Genomic DNA, 9,389 nt, shown 5'->3' with positions numbered 1-9,389 from the left:
ATTCTAGTACATGCGATGAGAAATAGAGGCATGCGTTTCATCATTGAAATCATAATTGGCACGGAAAAAAAATTTGCGGTGACTAACTAAAGTAATCAATCATTCAATGATTGCGCCAACTAAAGAGGATGCGATGATAAAATTATCAATGTTAAGAATGATATGCGAGAGTGCAAAATTGGAATAGAAAAGTCAAAGAAAGATACAACCCCCAAATTTGCCTTGTTGCCCGCATCATCTGTGATCGCATCCTTCTTTGCGGCGAGCTGATTTCTTCAATTGCGATGGGTTGAACGAATTGGTCGCGTGCTTTTAGTTTATTGTGTAGCTCCACCGCAATCGTTTACTACGATCGTTGCTAAAAAAATCAAGAGGGTAAAAAATATGAAAGATAGAGTTGATAATTTTTTTTTTTTAGTGGTGTTTGTACGAAAAAATGTAGAGTAAATTCATGAAATAAAGATATAAAAAAGATACGTCAAAAATTGCGTCCCCTGATGAGTTTGTATCGTATACTATCGCAAGGACTGCACATTTCTTCTTCAGTCAGGAATTCCTCAGGTCCGCGGAGGTTTTCTCGCTATGAAAGTCTCCTCCGTGATATATCTTGACTCTTTGCCCATTGACTTCGAATGCGTTGGTCCTGTCCTCATTGGTTAACTCAACAGCCCAATGTGGGAATACCTCTTTGATTATAAATGGTCCGGACCATCGTGACTTTAATTTTTCGGGAAAAAGTCGTAGTTGAGAATTGTATAACAAGACCTTTTGTCCAACCTGGAGATTCTTATAGTTGTTTGTCATGCCAATGTTTTGCGTGCTCCTTATAGATCTTGGCATTTTCATATGCTTGAATTCTCCATTCGTCTAGCTCGATCAATTGAAGTTTTCTTGCCTCCCCTGTAGTATTCAAATCCAAATTGAGCTTCTTCACTGCCCACAGTATGTGCTCCAATTCAAGCAGTAAGTGGCATGCCTTCCCAAATACCAACGCATACAGGGACATGCCATAGGTGTTTTATAGGCGGTCTTGTATGCCCACAAGGCATCGTCCAGCTTCATGGTACAATCTTTGCGTGAAGGATTCACCACCTTCTCTAGGATCATTTTGATTTCCCTATTGGACACCTCGGCTTGGCTGTTTGTCTGTGGGAGCCTTCATCACTTATTATGGCATGTGGGGTGCCAAAACGAGGGAAGATATTCCTTTGCAAGAATTTGGAGACTATCACCGCATCGCTTGCGACGCACGATACCGCTTCAATCCATTTGGAAACATAATCGACGAGCAACCGAATGTATTTGTGACCATTTGATGGTAGGAATGGTCCCATAAAGTCTATGCCCCACACGTTGAAGAGTTCCAATTCTAAGATAATATTCATTGGCATCACATTCTTCCATGAAATGTTTCCCGTGCATTGGCACCTGTTGCATCTCATAGAATAGTCTCTCGCATCCTTGAATAAAGTCGAACAAAAATTTCCACTTTGTAACAATTTTGCTGCTGTTCGTTGACCTCCAAAATGTCCACCATACAGTGAGTCATGGCATTGGGACAGTATGCATTGTTGAGTAGTCTCTGGTACACATAGACGCAAGATCTGGTCTGACCCCCTCTTGTAAAGATTTGGCTCTTCCCACTAATAGGATTTACATTCGTGCATAAGCGGCCTCTTTTGGTGGCTGTGTAATCTTCCGGAAATTGTTCACAGACCAGATAATTGGCCACATCCACGTACCATGGTAATTCTTCAATTTTGAACAGCTGCTCATTTGGGAAGGTTGCGTTCACCTCCGACTGATTGCGGTCGACTTCCAGATTTTCTAATCTTGATAGGAGGTCCGCAACCTGGTTCTCTGTCTCTTTGCGATCAATGATTTCCATGTCGAATTCTTGGAGAAGGAGAACCCATCGAATCAACCTCGGCTTTTCATCTTTCTTGGTCATTAAATATTTGATTGTCGAATGGTCGGTGTGAACGATCACTTTGGATCCCAGCAAGTGATGCATTATTTTATGCGGTTAAAATATGGAATGAAATGTGGTGATGGAATTGCATTGAACACTCAAGTTTTCTCAATGGAATCCAAGTGTAAACCCCACTGAGTGTCCTGGTAAGTCCAGGGTCAAACTCAGGGACTTGGGAAAATAGTATGCGATGATAATTTTTCAGAAAGACTTTGTGGTAACCGGTAACTCAAATAATTGTTTGGTTGTTGTTTGCGATAATAAAAACAAAAAAATGCGGCGGAGTTTCAAAAAGAGTTGATAAAATGGAAGATGCGATGAGTATGCGGTGAACGGGTTGAGAAAGGATTTGGCTAACACTTCCTAGGATGCGTTCATGCTATGCGACCATGCAACACACATACAATAGTAAACCCGAATGCCATGGCTTCTAATGCTAGAACGCATGCGATATATGCGATAAGTCTATAGGACCTACACATAAGCCTCTATTCTTACCCATGCGGTGACAAGATGAAACACACACAAGTAAGGTGACCACATAATATCATACCTATCTCTAGGGTGCATGCGATACACGTTGACAAATAGAGCTTATCTCTAAGTCCTTATCTGTTGCTTATGCAGATCTAATCTTGCTCTATCGAGTCTAGATTCTAAACTAGCTCTCTCGAGTCTTTAGGTTCTTTCTTTAGACTCTCTCGAGTAGCTCTAAAGGGTGTTAGACACAACATAAAACAAGATAATTGCATGCGATGAAGATCTTAGGTCATGTTAGCTTAGTTATTCTCAACCCATTCGATTAGTTTAGCTATTCATGCGTGCTAAGAGAGTGAACAGATGTAGAATAGGAACTTCCATTGTATAAATATAAAGTTGAAGTACAAAAGAAGAGAATAAAGAGCCTGGTAGCAATCTCTTGCTTTCCAGGCTTTTACACTGTCTTTTCAACTCTTGTTCAAAAGATAGTCTCGCTCTCGCGAGATTCGGCTCGCTCTCTATTTTTTATGCCTCCAGGTTCTCTCTCGAGTTGCCTTAAGTGATCTTCCGGCGTCTCTTCTCTTCTCTCGCTCTGCCTTAAAAATAAAGGAAAACTATGGACAAGGCTATTCTAACTAGGGAGAAAATTATCTAACTATCCGAATTCCTTTTCTAAATGTTGCTTTCAGTATTTATAGAGCCTTCATGGTGAAAGACGGCTTCTCTCTTATGATTGCACGGATGGGATGGATTTAATTCTTTGACTGATGCACCGAATATTTGTCACGAAAAGCTGAGTGTAGTTGTTATCGTTAGAGGCTTGTCAACTTAATTCGGATTCGACCGTCATCAGCTTTCTGTCCCATCGTGATTAATTATGCCTTTCACCCAGATGCGCCCACCAAGTTGCAGAAACTCTATGTGGCAACCCTTCTTGAGTAGATATTTGCGAGCACAAATTACCGCAAAGCCTTGTGGTAGTGCTACGCTCGTACGTTGATTTCTTGTGATCACACTTTTCCCCTTGCGTCAATGCAAATTCTGCATAAAAATACAAAAGTTAGTTGTTTCTATGCGATGAATGCATGCGACCGCAATGCTATGAACTTAATGCTTTTTGGATGCAATCTAACATATGTTATCAACGGAAACCATCACTGTTTAAGAACTTAGCACTGTAATAACGTGCATTTCTGCCCGTTATCACACTCCCAAATTTAAACAATGCTTGTCCTCAAGCATAAGCTAAAGATTTCCTTTAGAAAGTCGACCGCAAATCTCTTTTCCTAGATTTCTCAAGGATACTTCATTCAAATCCTATCACCAAAATTTCCTTAAAATATTTCTAAAACCTAGGGACCGCAAGTTTAGCCTTCAAAAGAACTTTACTAAATTCCGGGACATCGCATGACTTATTTCAGAAAAAAAATTTTCCACCGAGGTGTCAAATGATTTTTATCTTTGCATATTATTATTATTATTATTATTTTCTTTGACCTTGCACTGATCCAAGTGCTTCGACTTCGTTTTGGCTTACCCCCACGTGTTTCATGCGGACATCCAACTACGAGCAAGGTGCTCTTCCTCAAACTAAACTCATACCTACTTGGCAGCGGAGTTGCGGTCATTTATTTATGCGTTGATCCTGGCGACTTACTTTCGTTTTGGCTTGCCCCCTCGTGTGTCATGCGGACATCCAACTATGGGTAAGTTCCCTTCACAACTTAACTCTTATCAACATGGGTTTCCCCATTGCGTTGACAGTGGAGTTGTTATTTTCAATTTTTTTTTCATAAAGCTAAAAATAGCAAGGTCGAAAGTACACCTCACCCTCAAATTTAAAATACGGCAATGTCCTCATTGCCAAAAGATTGAAAGAAGTCATGTGATGTTCTTAGGAAGTATGGTAAACGGTCAGTTTGAAAGAAAGCTAGCAGACCACTAACTTCCAGAAATATTTCATGAGGTGATTATCCTAAAATTAAGCTGACCCTAGTGTACATGAAAAAAAATAGAAGCATGTTTTTCATCATTGAAATTGATGACGTGCAGAAATGCATGTCATCTTAGGCCTTTTACTTAGAATTATGAAGGTTGTTAAGCAGAATATGCGAAAATTGTGTTAGGAATTCACGAGAAAATGAGCTTGCATCGATCAGCATGTTGAATCTTAGCTAACCTGTTATTTTGCGTTATTATGCGTTCAATGTTTTATTTTTGTAGCTAAAACAGGAAATGGATGCAAACACGGAAATTGGACCACTGCATAGACGACCGCATGCGGAGAAACACTCCATCGCAAGGCCGAACGCGTCGATCAATGCATGGATGTTGCGGTAATCAGCCATATGCGTCCATCGCATGGGAGTTGCGCTCGCCTAGTGATTGCGGTCATCGTGTAGAGTTGTGGTATTAAGCGAATGCGGTCATTAAATGATTGTGGCGATGTGACAACGCATACTAATGGGATCAATGCAAGGTTGGTGGAATGAACGCATCAACGCATCTACCTCGAGAAAAACCAAAAGATGATGCTGACATTTCACCTACCACACCGTTAGTGGCAGAGGTTCAGAAAGGACTAACGTGCCGAATTTTAGACTCAGAGCAGTCCAATTAATGCTGTCAATGACTCAAGCTCTATAAATAGAAGCCGATGAGCAGAAATTCAAGTTATCCGGGGATGATCCTTGTGATTCGGGGATTTTCCCCGTGATCCAGACAAACTGCGTGAGAAGATGGCTGAGAGTTCTTCACCTCCTTCATCCATTCTGAGTGACGACCGGAGCCTTTGACTAGAGCTAGATCTCGAGAGAGTCAGCTCCTCCGCCCATCCATGGCACCAATAGTAGCCTTGACGCACATTCGCTGGGAGCAAATCTTTGCTTCCAGCCGGTCATTTCATTTCCTTTCTTTTCTTATATAGTATTGTACGACATTTTGTGATTAAGGAATTAATACAATTTGTTTTCAATGCATTTCTCTATTTCCTCCGACTCCATCTCCATCTTCTTTGCTTAGCATTTTTTATTTTCATTGCAACACTTAGTGGGATTGCTTGGATATTGCATACTTATTTATGTGGATTAGGGATATGAAGCATGTAGCAACCTACCGAGAGGTGTACGTTGCGTGAGTGTGTGAGTAACCTTATTTGCTTAGTGTGAAGCTGCGACAATGCCTGTCTATAGGCTAACGCACTGCTTGTCTATGAGTAAAGTCAGCAACAACCAACTGCCCGAAAGGTAAGTGGTTGGTCGCATTAAGCAATGTATGCATTGTTCACTAGAGATAGGAATAATCTTGCGTCAACCAAGTTCATGCGATTACCTTGCCCTATGAGTGCATCATTCATCATTTAGGCATACTCGAGAGAGTAGTCTAAAACCCAAATCTAAGACTCAAGAGAGTGGATTGGAATGCATAGATAATAACAGGGAACTTAGAGATAAGCTCCGTTTGTTAACCTGCATCGCATGCACCCGAGGAATAGGAATGATATTATGTGGTCGCCTTATTTGTGTGTGTGTCATTTTGTCATCGGATAAATAAGAATAGAGGTTTATGTGTAGGTCTTATAGACTTATCGCATATATCGCATGCTTTCTAGCAATAGAAGCCGTAGCATTCGCACCGAGAGGTGGTTTACTATTGTATGTGTGTTACATGATCGCATGGCTTGCGATGACTAAAGTTGCCCTTGGGGTCACTCTTAAGTATTATAATGAAAACATCTCCGCATTTTATTTATTTTTCCGTTCTTTTATTCATGTCAAGTGTTGTCATATCTCTACCTCTCATGCATATTCTCATTGTGTTGTCTGTTAGCTAGGAGTAGAAGTAGTGTTAATATAGAAACCCCTCCATCATTCTTTTATTTAAACCACCGCATGCACATCATCGTATACATATAGCTACAAGTCCCTGTGTTCGACCTTGGATTACCCGAGAAACTTGCGTTCGCGTTATACTTGGCGTGAGTGCAAGAAAACTTATGATAGGATGCATGGTCATCGCATACATTTATTAACGCATGTTCATTCCAATGCATGACCATTGACGCATGACTATCAACGTATATCTTAAGAACATGCATCGCATACCGCGTCCACGGGATTTTGGTTGTCGAGTAAATTTGACTTCTAATTCCCCATCATCAGAAATCATAATTGGCAAAAAGACTGCAACGACTTACTAAATTTATCAATGTCAAATGATTGCGGTAATCAAGGAGGATGCGGTGATAAAACTTTCAAAATGAAAATGCGATACGATAGTGCAGAATTTGGAATAAAGTTAAGGAAAAATACAACCCCCAAATTTGCATTGTCGCCCGCATCGTTTGTTGACACATCTTGCTTTGTGGCGATCTTCTTCTTTTGGATTGTGATGATGGAATAAGATAAGTTGCTTCTTCGTGCAGCGCCTCTGCTATTGTTCACCTTGATTGTTTGCAAGAAAAACATTGAGAGGGTCAAATGATTTTGAACAAAACAAAATCTTTTACCGCAATCGTTTAACACAATCGTATTTTTTCTTTTTTTTGTAAAAGTAAAATGCAGGTAGATAAACAATAACAACACAGTGATGAAAGTTCATGAAGTATTGATGTAAAGAAAGGATATTCAAAAGAGTTGCGTCCCTGATGAGGTTGATTCACATAATGACTCAGGGACTGCTTATTCCAAGCTTGTCTTTTCACGTCCATGGTGGCTTTTCCCTTTTTTCTTTGTCCTCTGTGATCTTGACTACCTTAATCTAGAGCTTTTCCCCATGAATGTTCATTACAATCTCCCCCTTGCGCACATCAATTTGAGCACGACCGATCGAAAGGAATGGTCATCCCAATATGATGGGTGCATCATCATCTGCTTTAGAATCCAAAATGATGAAGTCTGCCGACAAGATGAATTTATCAATTGAGATTGCGACATTTTTCAACTCTCCTTCAGGATATATTCGGGATCTGTCTGCAAGTAGAAGAGTATCTGTCGTGCGCGTGAGTGTGCCAATATTCAATTGTTTGAATATTGATAGCGGCATTACGTTTATACTTGCTCCAAGATCGCATAGTACTTGGCCACTGTAGGCCCCTCCAATGGAGCATGGTATCGTGAAGATTCTTGGGTTGCCCATTTTAGGTGCGATCATAGCATTTTGTGTTGCGGCCACTATTGCGATCTTTTTTCATTATGTTGTTTCTCCTTCAATCTTTTTGAAGCTGGTGGTAGCTGGACTTCTTTTGTCTCATGTTTTGAAGGCTTGAGGGTGGACGCAACTTCGGGGTTCGTTTTCTTGGGCTTTTCCGAACTATAGGTCAACGGGTCTTCGGTTATCACCGTATTCAAGTTGGTTGCGATGGGTTCCTCCCTTACTTCCGCAGTCATATTGTCGCTTAGCATGAAGGCTACTAAGCATTGTTCCTTCTCATACCCTCAGCGTTGTGAGGAAGCTCAGTTGAGCTCGGCAACGCTCCTTGCGGTCTATTTTTAGCTCGCCCGCAATTTGTCCTAGCTGAATTTTAAGATTTTGAATGGACATTGCTTGATTCTGAAGCACTGATTCGTTCTTATCAATGTACTGCTTCAATAAGCTCTCTAAGGATGAAGATTGCGGTGTTTGCGAGCTGATAGCTTGGCTATGCGTTGGATCGTTTGTTTGCGAGAAAAATCTGGGTGGCCCTTCTCTCTACGCCACTGGTTGGAACTTTTTTTGTTGATTTTTCCACGCAAAATTTAGGTGGTTTCTCTACCCGAGGTTGTATGTATTGGAATATGGATTATTCTTTATGAAGCACACTGACTGCAGATTTCTTGGGCATTCCCCCATTGAATGAACGTCTTCGCAAATGACACAACTTGTGGTCGTTTGAGCAATTGCGTTGACTTGCCCTTTCTTTGCTCCCGTGTTGTTAATTGCGATGCCTTATATTAAACTCATCATCACAGTCATTTGATTTTGAAGGGATGCGATGGCCCTGTTGTTTGCATCATTATCTTTTATGCTCAATCTCCGATCGCTCTCTCTCCAGTCCTCATGATTTCTAGGGATTCGATCAAGGATGTTCTTAGCCTTCTCATATGTTTTGTCTAGTAGACCACTAGTGGCTACCACATTGGTAGCGGTCTGCGAAGAGGGATTCAGTCCTTGGTAAAAAATCTCCATCTGCAGGCAGTCTGATAAGCCATTATGTGGACAGTCTCTTACCAGCCGCTTAAACCTCGCCCAAGCATCGTTGAATGATTCGTCATCTTCTTGTTCAAAATTTGTTATTAATTTTCTTCTCTTAGGATTCTCAGTTGGTGGGAAATACTTCTTCATAAACTTTTCCACCACCTGTTCCCACGAAGTTATCTCCCTCGGTTCGAGAGAATATGCCCAATTTCTTGCTTGATCGCATAAGGAAAATGGGAACAGAGTGAGTTGAACTTCCTCGGTGGAGATATTCGGGAACACAAAAGTGTTGCAGATTTCTATGAAGCTTCAGAGGTGGGCGTGCAGATCTTCGCCACACCTCCCTCCAAACTACCTAACAGCCTGGATCATCTGGAACATTACCGGCTTCATTTCAAACCTCAATCCGTCTAACGCTGGCCTCATGATTCCTGGAGAGAAATCATAGAGGTTGGGCGATGCATAGTTCCGAATGGGTCTATTGCGGTCATTCGCCAGAAGGATGAGGTTGGCCATTATATTGTTCGCGTTTGCGGCCCTTGCTTCCGGTTGTTCCTCTATTCTTGGTGTTCTCTCTTGTTTTTGGTGGTTGTCTCTTAGTCTGCATCGAAATTTTTTCTCAATCTCCGGGTCGTAATTCTCTAGAGATTGAGAGCTGCAAAGAAATCAGAAAAATTACCATTAGCATACTGATTTGCCGAAGTCCCCGGTAACGGCACCAAAAACTTGATGCGTTATTTTATGCAGTGAAAATATGGAATGA

General features: G+C 41.2%; 1 non-coding gene across 1 annotated transcript; it reads left to right on the top strand.

The window, feature by feature from the left end:
• The first annotated feature begins 8,633 nt into the window (after positions 1 to 8,633).
• On the top strand, positions 8,634 to 8,740 carry LOC150032549 (small nucleolar RNA R71). The gene has a single exon (XR_016524956.1). It is a non-coding gene; the product is annotated as a small nucleolar RNA R71 (small nucleolar RNA).
• Positions 8,741 to 9,389: the final 649 nt, after the last annotated feature.

The sequence above is a fragment of the Benincasa hispida genome, chromosome 11 (genome assembly GCF_027475165.1).
Source record: "Benincasa hispida cultivar pf3 chromosome 11, pf3_genome.v1.1, whole genome shotgun sequence".
Taxonomy (NCBI): Eukaryota; Viridiplantae; Streptophyta; class Magnoliopsida; order Cucurbitales; family Cucurbitaceae; genus Benincasa; species Benincasa hispida.
Note: the sequence above shows the minus strand (reverse complement) of the source record. Positions and strands in the feature narration are given on the sequence as shown.